Source organism: Psammomys obesus, unplaced genomic scaffold, assembly GCF_907164565.1.
Source record: "Psammomys obesus unplaced genomic scaffold, mPsaObe1.curated_primary_1811, whole genome shotgun sequence".
NCBI classification, from domain to species: Eukaryota; Metazoa; Chordata; class Mammalia; order Rodentia; family Muridae; genus Psammomys; species Psammomys obesus.
In genome coordinates, this window is record NW_026591179.1 from 17260 (window position 1) to 37644 (window position 20385).

Genomic DNA, 20385 nt, shown 5'->3' on the forward strand with positions numbered 1-20385 from the left:
GCATGCAGAAAGGGGAGGGAGGGTGGGATCTCGAGGGGAGGAGGGAGGGGCTCATGGGGGGATACAAAATGAATACAGTGTAATTAATAAAATAAAAAATAATAATAATAAAAAGAAAATACCGTATCTTAGATAGCCTGATGGCATCTTGCTTACTTCACATATGACTCTGAATTTTTTACCAGAAAGTGTGATGTATTTATTCAAAGAAGTTGTTCAACTGCAGGAGGATGATCTTTTGGGAGGAAATCCAAAATCTTTTACTCAAAAATTCTGCTTATTCCCTCTTTTATAATGCTGATCAGATTCTCCTGTCTGAAGCTTTTCAGGTATTTTGCATGATGCCTGATGCGGTCAGTGGTCAGTGTTGAAGGTAGAAATGAAGTAGCAGCTAAGATCATAACCCTCTTGTAGCCTTAAAACTTCAGGGATTTTATTTTTTCTTTTTCTTTTTAAAAATTTTATTTTTAAAATTAATTACAGTGTATTCACTTTGTATCCCAGCTGTAGGCTCCTCTCATCCCCTCCCAATCCCACCCTCCCTCATCTCCTCCCATGCCCCTCCCAAGTCCATAATAGGGGAAGTCCTCCGCCCCTTCCCTTTGATCCTAGCTTATCAGGTCTCATCAGGACAGACAGCAGTACCTTCCTCTGCAATCTGGTAAGGCTGTTCCCTCCTCAAGAGGAGGTGATCAAAGACCCAGCCATTGAGTTCTTGTCAGAGAAATTCCTTGTTCCCATTACTAGGGTACCCACTTGGAGATTGAGCTGCCATGGGCTACATCTGTGCAGGGGTTCTAGGTTATCTCCATGCATGGTCCTTGGTTGGAGTATCAGTCTCAGAAAAGACCCCTAGGCCCAGATATTTTGGTTCTGTTGCTGAGACTCATAGCCAAACTTTGGTTAGAGTCCAGAGAATCTTATGAAAGTAGGGGGAGATAGAAAGACCTGCAGGGGACAGGAGCTCTATAAGGGATTTTGTTTTCTATGCAGACAGCTATGAAGTTATCAGAGAGAGAAACTTGTCTTCTTTTCCCTGATCAATTAGTGAGTCAATCTGAACTCCTGAATAGGACTCTACAAGTAAAGTTGCAACATAGTCTTCCATTTACTTTGCTCTGGTTTCAAATACCCATTAAAAGCTTCCTGGCCCCAAGGACAGAGCACAGGGTTGCAAACTGGAGCAAAAGCTGACACAGATCTGTATTTTCCAGGACTTTTCAAAGCACAAATCAGAGCTCTGCAGCCTCCCATGGAGTAACCAAAAATAGACATCCTCTGTGGGTCCACTGGGGAAATTGGCATTTATGAGTCGTGAAAGCTTCTCTGTCACATAAGAGGATATTCTGTAGTTAGTGTTCCAGGGATCTTCAGTGGCAGTCACATAAAACCCAGCGCCAGTGCCGCGGTCATCTTCTCCTTTAATAGGAGCTGGCGTCCGGAGCAATGACGACAAGGCCGTGTTCTGAGGCAGCTTGCTGATAGCCAGACTTTGATATGAAGTTTTGTTCTGTGCAAGTTAAACCAGGCAGCCAGTGGCGTGCAGGACACTTTCCACTCTGCCTGTGGCGGGAAATCTGCCTGTAGACAGCAAATCTCATTTTACATTTCAGCTCAACACTGTCATGTTCAAAAACTTTCTGGAGCTCTCCAAAGCACCTGTTGCTGGAAACCTGTTTCAACGCCATTATTCTCCTGTCCAATTCCTATTTGTTTGTTTGTTTTGTTTTTTGTTTCTGCTTTGTGTTTTGTTTGTAGCAAAGGGCAGTGGATCTCAGTGACTGGCTAAGACTGATTTTTAAACTTGTAAGAATGACAGCCAGTTCTGATAGACCTGATAAGCTAGGGTCAGATGAAAAGGGAGGAGGACTTAGAGAGGAGCATAGGAGGAGATGAGGAAGAGAGGGTGGGGATGGGAAGGAATGAGGGAGGGGGCTACACCTGGGATACAAAGTAAATAAACTGTAATTAATATAAAAAATAAAAATTTAATTAAAAAAGAATGACAGTTTTATTTGTTTCTCTACAGTAGAAATCTGGCAGGGACTGTGGTTATTTTTTAAGATCCAGGCCATTTGGTATGGGTAGAAGTCTCTCTTTTGTCTCTTTATATCTATATATGTCTCTGTGTGAGAGAGAGAGAGAAAAAGAGAGAGAAGGGGAGGAGCAGTAACAGGCCCAAGCATGCAGTCTCTGGCATGAGAAAAAGATGGTTCTAGGGTGTCCTCTTTGGTAACTTGCATGATGGGAGTCAGAAAGGAAAACAGAGATATTATGAAAACACAAAAATCGACATATGGGTTCAGAACCATCTTTTTATGGCTGAGATCACTCCTTGGTTTTCAGCTCTGTGAGCTCATGAACAAGAACACTTTATTCCCTCCATGATGCTGACTTTTTGTCCCAGGAAGCTCACTGGATTGCTGATGTTCTAATTTGTAAAAACAGGTGCACACAGGAAATTAACAAATATCTTCCCGGAGAGATCTTGGAAGAGAAAAGTAGAAAATGTAAGCCTTAAGGCCTGCAGCTGATGAATAGAAGTTTATGCAAAAACGAGAAGAATGATAAGCAAAGTGTGGCTCTTGATTCTAAAGAAGTTAGTGTCATTCACTTCTGTGAGAATGGTGCTGAGGAAAGGGAACATCACCATCTCAGGAGTTATACCATTCTATGGAATGAGTCTCATATATTAATTAAAATAATTTAACACTTTAAAAACTAAACAAAATATGTCAGATAATAACTGCTCATTGACTGTGCTATCAAATGATCACTTTATTTATCACTAGCTATATCAATATTGTGTTGACACTATTTAGATTATATGAAATTCAAAGTCTGCCTCTAACTGCTGGGTCAAATCAGAATCCCAGGACCTGTGAAAGAAGTCTTAGGAAGAATAACCAAGCCAAGAGGAAAACTGAGAATGTGGAATGCCCTCTGGCAAGATAGAGAGATGAGTTGGATGGGTGAATAGATTGGATTTCTCACTGACCTCCTGTCTTTCTGACATTCTCAGTGCTCTTGGATAGCTTTATTTTCTCTCTGGTAGAATGGTATTTGAGATGAGTACTGCATTGAACTTTTCCATTCCACTCTCATCTGGCAAGGCTGTGAGTGTTAAGCACGTACACATACATAGAAATCTCTTTGTCGGAAATGGTCTGATGTAAAGTAATTACAGCAATTACTGGATTCACTTCTGAGACAGAGTTTATGATCATCATCTGATTTTTTTCCCCCTCATATTTTCTTGGTGGGAGAAATTGTACCGTCATTGAGAATTTAGTTGGTTATGGCTTCTTTCCTCATAGCACAGTCAATACACGTGTATTAGTATATTTTAAACCTTAGTATTGGATATTTTATGGGATTCATTACATGCGTAAGACAGAATTAATAATCTAGAAGATTTTCTTGGCTATGAAGAGCTGTGAAAAAATTCAAGAAATGTGAATTACTGGGAGAAGAAGAAGACAAAGTGCCAAACTCTTCATGATAGTTTAGACTTTCAGTAGCTATTAGCACAGTTATAAACAAGTCTCTACTTGATCAGACATGTACAAAAATGCTGTTCTTTAAAGCTTTTTGTTGGAGAATGTTATCCTAAGATTATGTTGTATATATTATTAAGGGTATTTTTATATAAGACATTATCTGAAAGATGTTAAGTTTCATGTAAGGAAACGATTTATTCTGCACAGCAGAGCCTACCAGCATGTATCACCATATCTGGACAAGCCACTTATTCAGCCATCAAAATGTGTTTAAACAAGAGGCTATATTAGAATGATTTTTTTTTTTAAAAAAGTATTTCTTTCCACTTTGCCTTCTGTGGTTCTCATTCTGTTTTCCCTCCATTCACATATTTTTCCTGTCAATTTTGTTGAATGAACTAGATTTGGTGTCTTGTTCATTATTGCAAAAGGCAAAAAGACAATGTAACTGTGTGTGTGACAGAGACAGGGGGACAGAAAGAGAGACACAAAGACAGAGAAACAGAGAAAGAGACCCCGCTTGTCCGTGACTGCACTGTTAAGTTCTGCAGTACTCTTTAATCCATTGTTTCTCATCCCTTTGGCTAAGATCAAGGGTATTTTTAAAACAATAAATAAACTGATACTTTAGATTTCATTTGGAACCTAGTTTCTATGCTGTACTAGTTACCAGGTGAGTGAACTAATAATTAATTAATTAATACCTCAGTTTCAATTGTTAAGTTAAATATTTTTCTTTATTCCAAAATCTTTGGAATAGTGTTACTCTGTATATGAGTGAAGTTGATACTACATACTGATTCCAAAGAAAATTGTTACAACTACAGAAAAGAAAGACATTTGCACTGACTCCTTTAACTTTCAAGTGCAGTAAAACAAGAATAAAACTTTCCCTCAAAAATACAAACATTTAGGTAGCAAAGGACTGTCCTTTTCTCCTCAAATTGTTAATGTGGTGGATCTTGCCTAATGCTGTAGGCAGGAATACAAATAGAAAGGAGAATGTTTTCATCGTATTTTCATGCTTCTGTCAAAATCTAGACACAAGAAAGAAGACAGAAACAAATAGTGCTTTGAAGAGATTATTCCAAAGAGATAATGGTGATTTAGATTGAGTAATGTAGCCATAGAAATGACATAAATACACAACTATAATTTCGCATGCTGGCACCTGGCTTCATTTCTGATATTGACATGTACTTGGAAAGTCACTTAATATTTTTGTCCCTGCTCCAATATCTATGAAAGGAGGAATGATTTCCCCCTCTCCTTGCAAACATTGTGGGTAGGTTAATGGAGTAAACCCAGCTGTGCCACTGAAAGCAGGTAGCTTTGTTCTGCCTCACTGAACATCAAGGACAGTAGGTATTGTGCCTACTAAGACAAAAGGCATGAGAGCAGCATGATCACCAATCGCAGAGGATCGCAAGGATCACAGCTCTCCAGATCAGAGCAGGGTCACATACCAAGGCCCGTTTTAGAGGAAGGATTAACACGGACCAGTTAATAAGAAAGAGCCCAGAGGAAAAATACCTACTTTCTCAAACTGCTTTGTAATTATGGCTACTATATAAAATTATTTTGATGACTGGATATAAGCTGAGTGCTTTCAGGAAGGTTTGAGCTTTCTCTATTAAAGTACTATCCTTTCCATATTCTTATTGTCCTAATACGCACATCTTGTATGTATTGTGACAGACACATATCGCCATGGGATCAATGAAGGAACCTTTCTTGGTTTTTGATGATAACAATGAGCTATTATAACCAGCTCTGAGCCTGTCACCTCTGGACAATGTTGTATAGGTGAAGATATGAAAGCATCTCCATTCTGTTTAGTCATCATTATGTAGGTTTTCTGTTGTATTCAACTGATTTCTAACTTGCACCTGCGATGAAACAAGTCCCTCAATTTGTGTCTGTTATAAGCAGGCTAGTGGCTTATTTGCTTCCAATTATCTTATTAAAATTATGCTAAATAAATAATGAATTTATTTATTTAATAAATAACATTGGTTTAAAAGCATACCTTTTCTAGAACAAAGGCTTTTTCTTTTCAGCTGTTCAAAACAATAAATTCCTTCCTAGAGTACAGTTTCAACATATACATTGTCTATTAAAAAAGGTTCCCAATTCATAAACTTAGGTTCCATCTTCTAACGCCCATCCTCTTTGTCTTTAAGGTGGGGACTGAGAATTTTAGTCAGGGTCCTCACTCTTGATTAGTTTCTTTAGATGTGCACATTTTAGTAGGCTTATCCTATATTATATGTCTATATGAGTGAGTACATACCGTGTGTGTCTTTCTGCTTCTGGGACAGCTCACTCAGGATGATCCTTTCCAGGTCCCACCATTTACCTGCAAATTTCACGATTTCCTTATTTTTCATTGCTGAGTAATACTCCATTGTGTAGATGTACCACAATTTCTGCATCCATTCTTCAGTTGAGGGGCATCTGGGTTGTTTCCAGCTTCTGGCTATTACAAATAAAGCTGCTACAAACATGGTTGAGCAAATGAACTTACTGTGTACTTGAGCCTCTTTTGGATATATGCCAAGGAGTGGTATAGCTGGTTCTTGAGGAAGCACTATTCCTAGTTGTCTGAGAAAGCGCCAGATTGATTTCCAGAGTGGTTGTACAAGTTGACATTTCCACCAGCAGTGGAGGAAGGTTCCCCTTTCTCCACAACCTCTCCAGCATGTGTTGTCACTTGAGTTTTCATCTTGGCCATTCTGAAGGGTGTAAGGTGAAATCTCAGCGTCCTTTTGATTTGCATTTCCCTAATGGCTAATGACTTTGAGCATTGCTTTAAGTATTTCTGTGCCATTCGATATTCCTCTACAGAGAATTCTCTGTTTAGCTCTGTGCCCCATTTTGTTTATTTAAATTTTTTTCTTTATTAATTACACTTTATTCACTTTGTATCCCCCCTGTGGTTCCCACCCTCCTCCCATCCTAATTCCTCCCTTCCTCCACCCTCTGCATGCATGCCCTCCCCATGTCCACTGATAGGGGAGGTCTTCTTTTCCTTCCTTCTGATCTAGTCAATTAGGTCTCATCAGTAGTGGCTGCATTGTCTTCTTCTGTGGCCTGGTAATGCTGCTTCCCCCTCAGGGGAAAGAAATTAAAGAGCAGGCCAATCAGTTCATGTCGGAGACAGTCCCTGTTCCTATTGCAATGGAACCCACTTGGATTCTGAACTACCATGGGCTACATCTGTGCAGGGGTCTTAGGTTATCTCCATGCATAGCCCTTGGTTGGAGTATCAGTCTCAGGAAAGACCCCGTGCTCAGATTTTTTGGTTCTGTTGCTCTCCTTGTGGAGTTCCTGTCCTCTCCAGATCTTACTTTTTCCCACTTCTTTCCTAAGGTTCTCTGCACTCTGCCCAAAGGTTGCCCATGAGTCTCAGCATCTGCATTGATAGTCTGCACAGCAGAGCTTTTCAGACGTCCTCTGTGTCAGGCTCCTGACTTGATCCTTCTTTTCTCCTTCTTCTTTGTCCATCCTCTTTGCCTTTCAGGATAGGAATTGAGCATTTTAACAAGATTCCTCCCTCTTGATTAGTCTCTTTAGGTATACGGATTTTAGCAGGTTTATCCTATATTCTATGTCTATAAGAGTGAGTATATACTGTGTGCATGTTTCTGCTTCTGGGATAGCTCACTCAGGATGATCTTTTCTAGATCCCACCATTTACCTGCAAATTTCATGATTTCCTTGTTTTTTATTGCTGAGTAATATTCCATTGTGTAGATATACCACAATTTGTGCATCCATTCTTCCACTGAAGGACATCTGGGTTGTTTCCAGCTTCTGGCTATTACAAGTAAGGCTGCTACAAACATGGTTGAGCAAATGTCCTTATTGTGTACTTGAGCCTGTTTTGGATATATGCCTAGGAGTGATATAGCTGGATCATGAGAAAGTGCTATTCTTAGTTGTCTGAGAAAGTGCCGGATTGATTTCCAGAGTGGTTGTACAAGTTGATATTTCCTCCTCCAGCAGGGGAGGAGGGTTCCCCTTTCTCCACAACCTCTCCAGCATGTGTTGTCTCTTGAATTTTTGATCTTAGCCATTCTGATGGGTGTAATGTGAAATCTTAGGATCCGTTTTGATTTGCATTTCCCTGATGGCTAATGAGGTTGAGCATTTCTTTAAGTGTTTTTCTGCCATTCGATATTCCTCTGCAGAGAATTCTCTGTTTAGCTCTGTACCCCATTTTTTAATTGGATTACTTGGTTTGCTGCTTTTCAGTGCTTTTAGTTCTTTATATATACTGGATATTATCCCTATGTCAGATAAAGGTTTGGTGAAGATTCTTTCCCAATCTGTAGGCATTCGTTTTTGTTTTGATGACAGTGTCCTTTGCTTTACAGAAGCTTTTCAGTTTCATGAGGTACCATTTATTGATTGTTGTTCTTATAGCCTGTGCTGTTGCTGTTCTGTTCAGGAAGTTGTCTCCTGTACCAATGAGTTCTAGGGTATTCTCCACTTTTTCTTCTAACCGATTTAATATGTCTGGTTTTATGTTGAGGTCTTTGGTCCACTTCGACTTTAGTTTTGTGCAGGATGATAAGTATGGATCTATTTGCATTTTTCTACATGTAGATATCCAGTTAGACCAGCACCATTTGTTGAAGATGCTATCTTTTTTCTATGGTATGGCTTTGGCATCTTTGTCAAAGATCAGTTGTCCATCAGTGTGTGGGTTTATTTCTGAGTCTTCTGTTCGGTTCCATTGATCCACCATTCTGTTTCTATGCCAGTACCACGCAGTTTTTATAGTTGTTGCTCAATAGTACAGCTTAAGATCTGGGATGGAGATACCTCCAGAAGATCTTTTATTGTAGAGGATTGTTTTAGCAATTCTGGGTTTCTTGTTATTCCATATGAAGTTGAAAATTTTTCTTTCCATGTCTGTAAAGATTATTGTTGATATTAAAGTCACACCAGGTTTGATTTCCTGCACCAAGACCTACACAAGTTGGGGCATTCATCATTCCTTCTTGGATGGGCAAGGAACTCATGAGGCCCCACTCCTATCTGAGGAGCTATTTGCATCAGTGGTTGCTAAGGGGAGGAGAGTCATTTTTTTTTCCCAGTGGTGTAACCATTGGTAAATTATCCATGCTCCAGTAAATAACTTATCTCAGGCTCATACAATCAACCCTAATTAAACTCATAGGACTAGAAAAAAGAAAAAGACAAAAAAAACAATGAAAAATACCTTTCCTACTTTCAATGGGAGCTGAAGGTAAGGAAGAGAAGATAATGGAAATGGACATAGTAAATATATATTATTTTCTTATATAAAGTTGTCAGTGAATAGATTTTATAGTTTTGAGAATTAGATACAGACTGCAGCAGATAAGCATAGTATGCATCCAAAATGCAGGGGGAGGGATCAGATAAAGATAAAGATATACAACTAGAAGACCAAGTAGGAGCTGAAAAACGCCCAAATAATTGATGTTTCAGGATGAACGGAAAGATTGTTCATCGTTAACAGTGATGATAAAACATTGAAATAGAAGACTTTCATAATAATGTCAAAATGATCAATTAATTTTAAGAAAAAAAAAAGGTTTAACCAGTATTACCTTAGAAATGTCTGCAAATTAAAAGCGTAAAAAAACCAACAAAAAACAAACAAACAAAAAACACATGGAATCTAAGGGAAAAAAATGTGTTCCAACTGGATGAAAAATCAGGCTTCATTCTGTGTGACTTTGGATTTAGAAAATCCATGGATACTGAAAAAAAAAATCTGTGGGGGTTGTGGTTTAGGAGGGAAAGTGGTGATGCCCACTGCGAGCAGGAAAGATTTGGCGAGCTGTGCGCCTGCTCTCTATGACACTGAAATAGTGGCTGTGTCCCAGCACATGTTAGAGCTACAGGGAGTACAGCCTAACAGTGGCTCCCGGTGCCAGCTGCAGACTTGGGTTATTGTTATGGGTCACTGGAGGGCCATCTAGGCTTCCACATGGCCCTTTTTAAACATCCTTAGTGTTTGTTGTCCTTCCACCACCTGCCCTCCAATCGCTCTCCCAACCTGAACCTCTCTCCTCATTATTCTCCTTTATATCATTTGGGTTCTGTTATTCGCCCATCCTTAATACCTTTCTTCCCTCTCTTTCCGGTGACCCCTTCCTAGTTTCCTGGCTTCCGTAGGCACTTCACATCATGATCCATGTCAGAGGGTAAATGTGCAACCATTGCCTGTGACCATTGTCCTCCTGGGTCCGTGTTACATCACTCAGCATAACATTTTTCAGTTCCATCCATTAACCTGCAAATCTCATAATTTCAGCTTTCTCTATAGCTGGATATAATTCTATTGTTCATAACTACCACATTTTCAGAACAACTGCTCAACTGCATTCAACCTGCCAAGAATGTGATGCATTAAAATGTACCATAAGTTTATAGCAGAGTAAGATAGCTTTGTATTATATATTGTATCATTGACAAGCATAATGTATAATATATTATATACTATTATAATAATTTAATAATATAAAAATATTATATATAATAGATTATATTACATATTTATTATATATAACATATATATATATATCATGTATATACTGGGTAGATGATGCATACCCATAGCATAGAGGACAGTAAAGCATATTGCCAGCATTCAATCAAAAATAAGTAAAATGACAGATACAAATTTTTTAAACTATTGAAACTTATAGTAATATGCATGATATCCATGCATGGTAGCAATATTTCCCAAGCGTTGGTTGAATGGTTGATTTCTTGAAGCTATTGTATGAAAACATATGTCATTATTTAATCATTACCTACCATGAATAGTTAAGCAGACGCCATTAGCATGTTTACTTTATGGTCACAGCATATTTGGGTAAGGTCTCCAATAGTAAACAGATAGTAACGTCTTCGCTGGTTCTGATTGAGATTAATTTCATGGCGGTGAGATTATGATAATGATGTGCTCAGGCTCAGCTAGGGAAAGACCTTGTTCAGTTACTGATGTGTGCCTTGTGTAACGGACAGGAGGACGTCATCTGTGGCTGAAATATTTCACTTAGGGTTAGAAATTTCTCTCTATTTCATGCATGGACTAATTTCTCTCTTTCAGAAAAACCTCCTATCAATAGCTTTAGGCTTACACAGATTTTTCTGTCATTTTGAAATTATAATTACATTTCTCCCTTCTCTTTCCTCCCTCCCAATCTTCCCATATAACCCCCACTGTTCTTCGAATTCATGGTTTCCTTATTTCCAGTAAATGTTATTCCGTGCATATGTGTATACTTAATACATTCCTAAATATTACCTGTTCAGTTTACATAATGTTGCATGTATATATGTGTTCAGACCTGATTGTTTGGCACTGGACAACCAATTTGTATGTCATTCCCCGGGGAAGACCACTTCTCCCACTCCTGGATTTCCTCAATTGCCTGTCTTCTTGTTATGACTACTCCTTCCAAGGTAATTGGTATCCACTTCATCTCACGGGAATATTCAAATCTGTGTAAACCTTAGCTGCTGGATCTCTTATAGTGAAGGTGAGAAACAAAAAAAAAAAAAAAAAAGTCTCAGCGTATTCAGAAAAAACAAACAAACAAACAAAAAAAACAAACAAAAAAACAAAACATAAGACAGGGAGAGCAACTTCCTAGTTCACCAATGCTCAAAAATTTTTCCTACCTCAGCATTATAAATTCAAAATAAAAAGAAACAAATAAATGCTTAAGGAAGAGTCCATAGTGTTTTCTGGATTTCTGGAGTCCTCAGTGTCACAGAGAAATAACATCTGATTATTTCCAGATTATATTTATTCAAGTTCAATAAAATTTCAACTAACCACACATCCGACTTCATGGGCCATACTGTTTTTGATGCAGTTCAGTTAGGAAAAGGACATTTTTTTTTATCAGTGTTTAAAAGCATTTTAGAGTTTAATCCATGCCATATTTCCATTCACTGTAGATTTTCATATGCTATATTTTTAACTACTCAATTTTTTGTACTTAGCTCAATTCTGGAAATGCAGAACATGCCCAAGAAAGAACAAATAAGGTCACTCTCTAATGCATGGACCAACCACGATCTTCGTTATCTACCACTGCGTTTCAAATACAAATATATATATATATATATTTGCACTACACAGAGGAGAATGTGGCTCCCATTGCCCCTTCTCCTTCTCCTATGAAGTTCAGTTACTGTTTGGAGTGAAAACAGGCTCTTCCTTCAAGCACATCTAAGATACACTTCCTTTTTGAGACCTTCCTCAATAAACATGAGGTGTGGTGGACTGTCCATACAATCCACTAGCAACGTCCTTTGTCTTCTATCCCACCACAGATCTATAAACCATAGGCAGGTGTTTATAAACTCCTTTTAAATAGTAAATAAATTGGTGGCTATAATGATTATTCTTTTTTTACAATTTAAAAAATTATTTATTTTTTATTAATTACAAATTATTCACTTTGTATCTCAGCTCTAACACCCTGCCTCATCCCCTCCCAGTCCCACCCTTTCTCCCTCTTCTCTTCCCATGCCTCTCCCCCAGTCCACTGATAGGGGAGGTCCTCCCTCCCTTCCATCTGACCCTTGTCTATCAGGTCTCATTTTCTTCCTCTGTGGCCTGGCAAGGTAGCACCACCCAGTGGGAGGTGATCAAAGTACCAGCCACTGAGTTCATATCAGAAAAAGCCCCTGTACCCCTTACTAGGACACACTTGGAGACTGAGCTGTCATGGGTTACATCTGTGCAAGGGTTCTAGGTTATCTCCATGCATGGTCCTTGGTTGGAGTACCAGTCTCAGAAAAGACCCCTGTACCCAGATTTCTTGGTTCTGTTGCTCTTCTTGTGGAGTTCCTGTCCCGTCCAGGTCTTTCTATCTACCCCTTCTTTCATAAGATTCCCTGCACTCTGCCCGAAGTTTGGTATGAATCTCAGGATCTGCTTTGATACCCTGCTGTGTAGTATTTCAGAGGCCCTCTGTGATAGGCTCCTGTCCTGTTTCCTGTTTTCTCCCTCTTCCCATGTCAGTCCCATTTGCCTTTCTGAGTGAGGATAGAAGATTTTGCCCAGGGTCCTCCTTCTTCCTTAGCTTCTTTAGATGTACAGATTTTTCTATGTTATATGTTTCATATCCATTTAGAAGTGGGTATATACTATGTGTGTCTTTCTGCTCCTGAGATACCTCACTCAGGATGATCTTTTCTAGTTCCCACCATTTACCTGCAAATTTCATGATTTCCTTGTTTTTAATTGCTGGATAGTATTCCGTTGTGTAGATGTACCACAATTTCTGAATCCATTCCTCAGTTGTTTCATCTGGGTTGTTTCCAGAATCTCGTTATTATTAATAAAGCTGCTAAAATGATTATCCCTTTTTTATTTTTAGGAAAGCAGTGAGTGTTATTTGTCAATAAATGAGGAGACACAAAGCACAGCCAGGATCCAACCAGCACTTGCTTAAGTTAAAGGCAGAGAGACCGTAAGATAAGAAAATGAAGTGTCTGCAGCAGGCACTGTGGCAAATAAGCCACTTTTCTCTCACAGACTTTGAAACAGTTTTATTCAGACCTTACTAATAAAATAAAGGAAGAAAGACAACACACGATATCTGGTTCAGAGTTTCACTTCTGGAAAGAAAATATGAATTTTTCTTATAACTGACCTAATAAAAAATTATAGTGTTTAGACTTTAAATTATACACTGATATTCAAAATGATTAAGTACTAGTTCCAACAGTAAGCATAGAAAGTGATTGAATTTTAAAGTCGAAATAGACCCTGGAGAATAGCTAAGTCAATTTAGTGATTTTTGTAAGTGGAAAACAATGTCCTTAAAGGTTTAAAGATTTGCCTGAAGAGAGAAATTAATAGCAATCCACTTATCAGAAGTAGACTTACATCCTCTTGTGAAGTTTTCTCAGTTAGATGTTCTTAGAAATGATGGACAAGTTTAACTTTTTCTAAGAAGAAAATATATTTTCAAAAACATTTAATCCTTTAAATGCACAGGTGCAAACACTCAGGAGTGAATTGAAACGTGTCTTGAAAATACTGGCTTGAGTTGCAAATGAGAACTAAAGCAGAGAGCTCCTGTGACCCCAAGGTCTTCACCTTGGTTTCTTTGGAGCAAGGAGGCTTCTTTAGTACTCATAAGCAGAGACTGACACCAAAGCATGAACTTCAGGACTTCCCAAATATTTTTTAATCTCCTGATTTCCTTGCTTCCCTTTCCTTTCCATAACAACAGCTATAAAGAAATGCTGGCTTGTGTGTTTTAATCTCTACTACGCATGCTTAAATTATGTATCCTGTTAAAGATTTTTTTTTCATTTTATTTGTTTGAGTGTAATGTCTATTTGTCAAGCAGCTTGAGAAATTTTTCTCTTGATTTTTTTGTATTTTTAATTTTATTAATTACAGTTTATTCACTTTGTATCCCACCTGTAGCTCACTCACTCCTCCCTTACCAATCCCAACCTCCCTCCCCCTTCTCCATCCATACCCCTACCCAAATCCACTGATAGGGGAGGTCTTCCTCTCCATCCTTCTGATCCTAATCTATTAGGTCTCATCAGAAATGGCTGCATTGTCTTCCTCCATGGCCTGGTAAGGCTGCTCCCCCCCTCAGGGGAGAGATGATCAAAGAGCAGGCCAATCAGTTCATGTCAGAGACAGTCCTGTTCCCATTACTATGGAACCCACTTGGACACTGAACTGCCATGGGCTACATCTGTGCAGGGATTCTAGGTTATCTCCATGAATGGTCCTTGGTTGGAGTATCAGTCTCAGAAAAGACCCCTATGCCCAGATTTTTTGATTCTGTTGCTCTCCTTGTGGAGCTCCTGTCCTTTCCAGATCTTACTAACTCCTCCTTCTTTCATAAAATTCCCTGCACTCTGCCCATTGACTCATTGGCTTTGAGTCTCAGCATCTGCTTTGATACCCTCCAGGGTAGAGCCTTTCAGAGGCCCTCTGTGGTAGGCTCCTGTCTTCTTCCCTGTTTTTCCCTCTTCTGATGTCCATCCTCTTTGCCTTTCTGAATGGGGATTGAGCATCCTCCTTCTTGATTAGTTTCTTTAGGTGTACAGATTTTAGTATGTTTATCCTATATTATATATCTTTTAAAGTATTTTAATATGTTCTTATGTGAAGTAAAATTACTTCACTTCACTCCCTCCAGCTGACTGCCATCAAACTTCTCCTATCCCTCCACTCAAAATTTCATAGCCTCTTTTCAATTTATCACTGCTACGAATATGTATGTATGTATGCGTGTATGTATATATATGCACACATATCTGGGTCTGTATAGATATAGATATATGATATACATAAATACAACCAATGGAATCTATTTCTCTTGGTCGTTTTTACATAATTTCAAGGCTGACCACTCTTCACTGGAAAACCCTTAATGGGGAGTCATTTCCTGAAGTGGCTAGTTCTCCTCACAGCAGTCATTAGTTATTTGTAGTCCTTCCTAATTTCAAAAGTGAGAGAGACAATTACTTGAATTTTTTTTCCTTAGAAACCTTTAAGTAAAGGTTCTTTTTCACTTTAACATATGTCTATTTTTGGCCCTCTGTGTGTCAGAACGCTGGCAGCTGAAATTCTTCAAAAGGCATTTTAAAATAGAACAGCTATGTGATTAATTGCAGGTTGTTTGTGATTCCTGTAAGGTCTAACATCCAGCTTTGTTTCATTTATCTGGACCCTGTGATAAATTGGGGACCCTGTGATAAACTGTCCAAAGATACAGGAATCTAGGAGGCAGGAATGCTGCAGAGATAAGCTAGTAATAAGCTCACAGAATGTGATGGACTTCCTCTGTGTTTGAAGCTTCTACCAATATTGTTAGCTCAAGGACTACAGTGTGCTGGACCCCATCTAAAGGCGTTATCTTTTGAGAAACAAGCACAACCTCAATAAAAGACTTCATCACCTATAACGAACTTTTTGGCTCAATTTCACTCTTTTCTCTCAGCTTTGTGCTATCTTCTTTGGGGACCAAACATTAAAGGAAGTGTAAATTTGTCATTGTTTGTACTCTTTTAAATTGTATTATATATTGTGAAATTGTTCCACACTGAATCCATGTTTTCACATTATGGGTAGAAAGATGGCTGTTAGAATTTTCCCTAGTTGAATTTTAACTATCAGTTAAACATTTTTCTAGACTAAATAATGCAAAAGTCAGATTATCTTTTGCCTTGAATATGGCTTATTACAGGTTTGTATTCCCTGCTGGTACTCATTGCTCATGGTGTAATTGCATTTCCTGTGAAAGTTATGAGTTTGAATCATGGCCATATATAAACTTATTTACAGAGAAAATGAAGATAAAGGAGGAAAGTCTAATCATCTGAACAAAGAAACCAATAATTAGGCTGTGGGAAAGCTGGGATTGTTTTCAGAGGAATAAGAACTCAAAAAATATCATTATGTCTCCACTTGCTTTAAAAAGAAAGAAGAATAGTACAGCCAGGAACAGTAACTCTTTATATAGATATATGCTGTTTCTATAATTTCTTTTATGATGCCCTAATAATGTTTGTGGAAGGTGCTGATTATATCGTTGTAATTCAATTAATCTGTATAATTAATGATAAAAAATTATTTCATAATAGGGTTTACTGTTAATAAGGGTGAAAATATCAATAAAAGAGACAATACTGTATTTTAAATCAGCCACAAACTATCTTTATCTCTACTATGAACCATTGTCCACACTGAGTAATTAAGAAAACTCCCCTAGGAGTGGTATGGCTGGATCATGAGGAAGTGCTATTCCTAATTATCTGAGAAAGCACCAGATTGATTTCCAGAGTGGTTGTACAAGTTGACATTCCCACCAGCAGTGGAGGAGGGTTCCCCTTACTCCACAACCTTTCCAGCATGTGTTGTCGTTTGAGTTTTTCATTTTGGCCATTCTGATGGGTGTAAGGTGAAATCTCAGGGCCATTTGATTTGCATTTCCCTAATGGCTAATGAAATCGAGCATTTCTTTAAGTGTTTCTCTGCCATTTGATATTCCTCTATCGAGAATTCTCTGTTTAACTCTGTTCCCCATTTTTTAATTGGATTACTTGGTTTGTTGCTTTTCAGCTTCTTTAGTTCTTTGTATATACTGGATATTACCCCTCTGTCAGATAAAGGGTTGGTGAAGATTCTTTCCCAATCTGTAGGCGGTCGTTTTGTTTTGATGATGGTGTCCTTTGCTTTACAGAAGCTTTTCAGTTTCATGAGGTCCCATTTATTGATTGTTACTCAGCCATACCACTATTAGGCATGTATCCAAAAGAGGCTTAAGTACACAATAAGGACATTTGTTCTACCATGTTTGTAGCAGCTTTATTTGTAATAGCCAGAACCTGGAAACAGACCAGATGCCCCTCAACTGAAGAATGGATGCAGAAACTGTGGTACATCTACACAATGGAGTATTACTCAGCAATGAAAAATAAGGAAATCATGAAATTTTCAGGTAAATGTTGGGAACTGGAAAGGATCATCCTGAGTGAGCTGTCCCAGAAGCAGAAAGTCACACACGGTATATACTCACTCATATAGACATATAATATAGGATAAGCCTATTAAATCTGTAGATTTAAAAAAAACTGATCAAGAGAGAGGACCCTGACTAAAATTCTCAATCCCCATCCTGAAAGGCAAAGAGGATGTACATCAGAAGAAGAAGAAAACAGGAAACAACCTAGGAACCTACCACAGAGGTCCTCTGAAAGTATCTGCCCTGCAGACTATCAAAGCAGATGCTGAGACTTATGGCCAACTGTTGGGCAGAGTGCATGGAGTCTTATGTAAGAAGTGGGAAATATTAAGATCTGGGGAGGCAGGAGCCCCACAAGGAGAGCAACAGATCCAGAAAACTTGAACACAGGGAACTTCCCAGAGACTCATACTCCAATCAAGTACCAGACATGGAGATAACCTAGAACCCCTGCACAGATGTAGCTCATGGCAGTTTAGTGTCCAAGTGGGTTCCATAGTAATGGGAAGAGGGACTGCCTCTGACATAATGTGATTGACCTGCTTTTTGATCACGACCCTCTGAGTGGGGAGCAGCCTTACCAGGTCACAGAAGATGAAAATGCATCCACTCCTGATGAGATCTGATAGACTGAGATCAGAAGGAAGGAGCTCCCCTATCAGTGGACTTGGGGAGGGGAATGCGCGAAGAAGAGGGAGGGAGGGTGGGACAGGAAGGGAAGCAGGGAGGGGCTTATGGGGGGATACAAAGTGAATAAAGTGTAATTAAAAAATAAAATTAAATTAAAAGAGTAAAACCCCCACAATTTCTTGGAGAATATGTGATGCAGAAAATAGTTAAGTAAATAAATGGAATCTCCAGTGTTTCCATAGTACAGAACAAGCAAAGAGAAGTGTTTCTAAGTCCAAGACTTGACCATTTGATGGTCAATGGAAAGATGGCCATGCTAATAAAATAATAAGCAAGATAGAGAAGTTTGGTAGTTATAGATGAAGTCATCAGGAATTGAAATTTGTTCTTAATTAGAAATTAATAACCAGATTTCCTAGGCACACATAATGTTGAGCCTCTGGGCACACAAAAGGGGGTGTTTTCTCCTTTTCTGTATGCTTATGGCATCCTTGAGTGGAAGGCATCCGGGCAAATGAGTAACACTAAGGCCTCCATTACCATAATCCAAACAACATTCATATGGGATCCTTGTTTTGAAAGAAAAAGTGATTGATAGTATCCAGTTGTTTTCTTCTTCATGTTACTTTCTCTAGTTTGCAACTTTAAGCATTTGTCTGTTTAATGGCTGAATCTTCCATGGATTATAAGTAAACAGAGTCCTTGATGCCAATGCTAAGATATTAGCTGAGCAAATAGATGGGGTGTTAGCATGTAGTGGAAGATAATATTGGCTAAGGACAGAAGAAAGGTGTGGGGAGTTTGATGCTCCAGACTGTGAAATCATTATTGCCTACAGCAGCTCTTTGCTGAAGAACAGCACAGAAATCCAGCAAAGTAAGGGCATGAGAATGGCCTTGGGCAGAACCCCATAAGAAAATAATGCACAGTGGCAGCTATGGTAATCCAGCATCCTTGCTGGTGGTACACCTTTAAAGCATGCCTAGAGAGAGAAACATAGGGAGCTCATTCTTGGTAGGATTTGTTGGAGTGTGGCTTCAGGTGAAGAAAAAGCCCAACTGAGCACCTGTATTCTACAACCCAAAGGGTTTAGTAAAGGAGTCATTCATTCACTATAAAATTAAACAATTATTCATTAAATTATTAACTTAAATTATTTATTAAAATAATTATATTTTAAAAACCTAGAACTGTAGTTGTAGCTTAACTTTATCCTGGTATACCCAAAAGATTATACAGTAAATAAGAATACATTTTGATATATAAAAAACCAATATAAAATCATTATATAAAACTAATGGTTCCTCTGTTCCTTCATCTATCTATCTATCTATCTATCTATCTATCTATCTATCTATCTATTTATCTAATCATTTTTCATGTAGCTATCTACTGCCTGTGTGCCTTCTATTGGTTTGTTTTAAAGAATTGACATAGGCAATTATGAGAGCTATGTTTAATGATAGGCAGTCAACAACTCAGAGACCTAAGAATCATTACCTTCATTCACTGTGAAAGAAAATCAGGGAAAGGCTCAACCTCAGGAAAAGAATGAGAATATTCCTTCTTTTTTAAAAAAGATTTATTTATTTACCATGTATACAGTATTAGAGAGCACCAGGCCTCATTATAGATGGTTATGAGCCACCATGTGGTTACTGGGAATTGAATTCATGACCTTTAGGAAGGGCAGCCAGTACTCTTGACCTCTGAGCCATCTCTCCAGCCCAAATAGACCTTCTTTTATATTTGTTCTTACCTAGCCTTCCAGTGGAACAGGTGAGGCCTATTCAAACCCAATAGGGTAATCTATTGACTGAGTCTACCAATTCATCTACTCTAGGAGAAATAAGCCAGACAGAAAGACAATATGTTGATTCCAAACAGACAGTTTCAAAGGTTTGGAGATGAGAGTGGTGGTTTTCAGAGACTAGGGAGAGTACAGTGGGAAGAAGGAGATGGAAAGCTTTATCAGTGAGTAACAAGATAGATGGGAGCAAAAAAGGTTTGATATGGTAAGAGGTATCATTGTAGATATTAACAGTATCAATATGTCAGAAAACTACAAGAACAATTTGGGAGAATTTTACCAGGAAGAAGTGAAATATGTTTGAGGAGATAGATAGATTTAACCTAATTTAATCATGTTCATATGAATCTAATCATGTTACCCTAACTTATTTGAAAAAAAAATGCCTGTATAACTTAAAATTAATTTAAGAATATTTAAGAGGATAAACTCAGTCCTTATGTGTAAAAATAGAAGGAAATGAGTAAGATCCTGTTGAAGTTTATCTTATTTTAAAGAACATAATTTTGCAGTTTTGAAATAGATTTGGACCCTTTAGCGCTAGTGAACAAGAATGCTGTAAAACATTGATATGTACTCAACACCAGCTAAGTAGAGCGGGTAATCCAGCCAACTAACATTTTTATAGCTGTGACATCTACAAGAGGTCATGATTTAGGCAGGAATGAGATAGATTTAAACTTATAAAGGGTTGAATTTAATATTTTCAGGTCATTTAACAATAAAGGCCAGTAGTTTATAATAATTAAAATTGTGACGTTTGTGTATCAATGACTCGCACAGTAAAAAATAAGTTACTATTACTCCAAGGAATCGAGATGTGTCTTGAAAAGAGTTTCATAACTAAGTTAGAGACAGATGATATTTTCCCATTTAAAGCAATTCTTTTGAGAAAAAAGTACCCAACTGAACAATTAATGCT

The 20385-nt window shown here is 38.2% G+C and overlaps 1 pseudogene; it reads right to left on the reverse strand.

The window, feature by feature from the left end:
• Window positions 1-260: 260 nt before the first annotated feature.
• Window positions 261-1691, reverse strand: LOC129679113 (S-formylglutathione hydrolase-like; annotated as a pseudogene).
• Between the last annotated feature and the right edge of the window lie 18694 nt (window positions 1692-20385).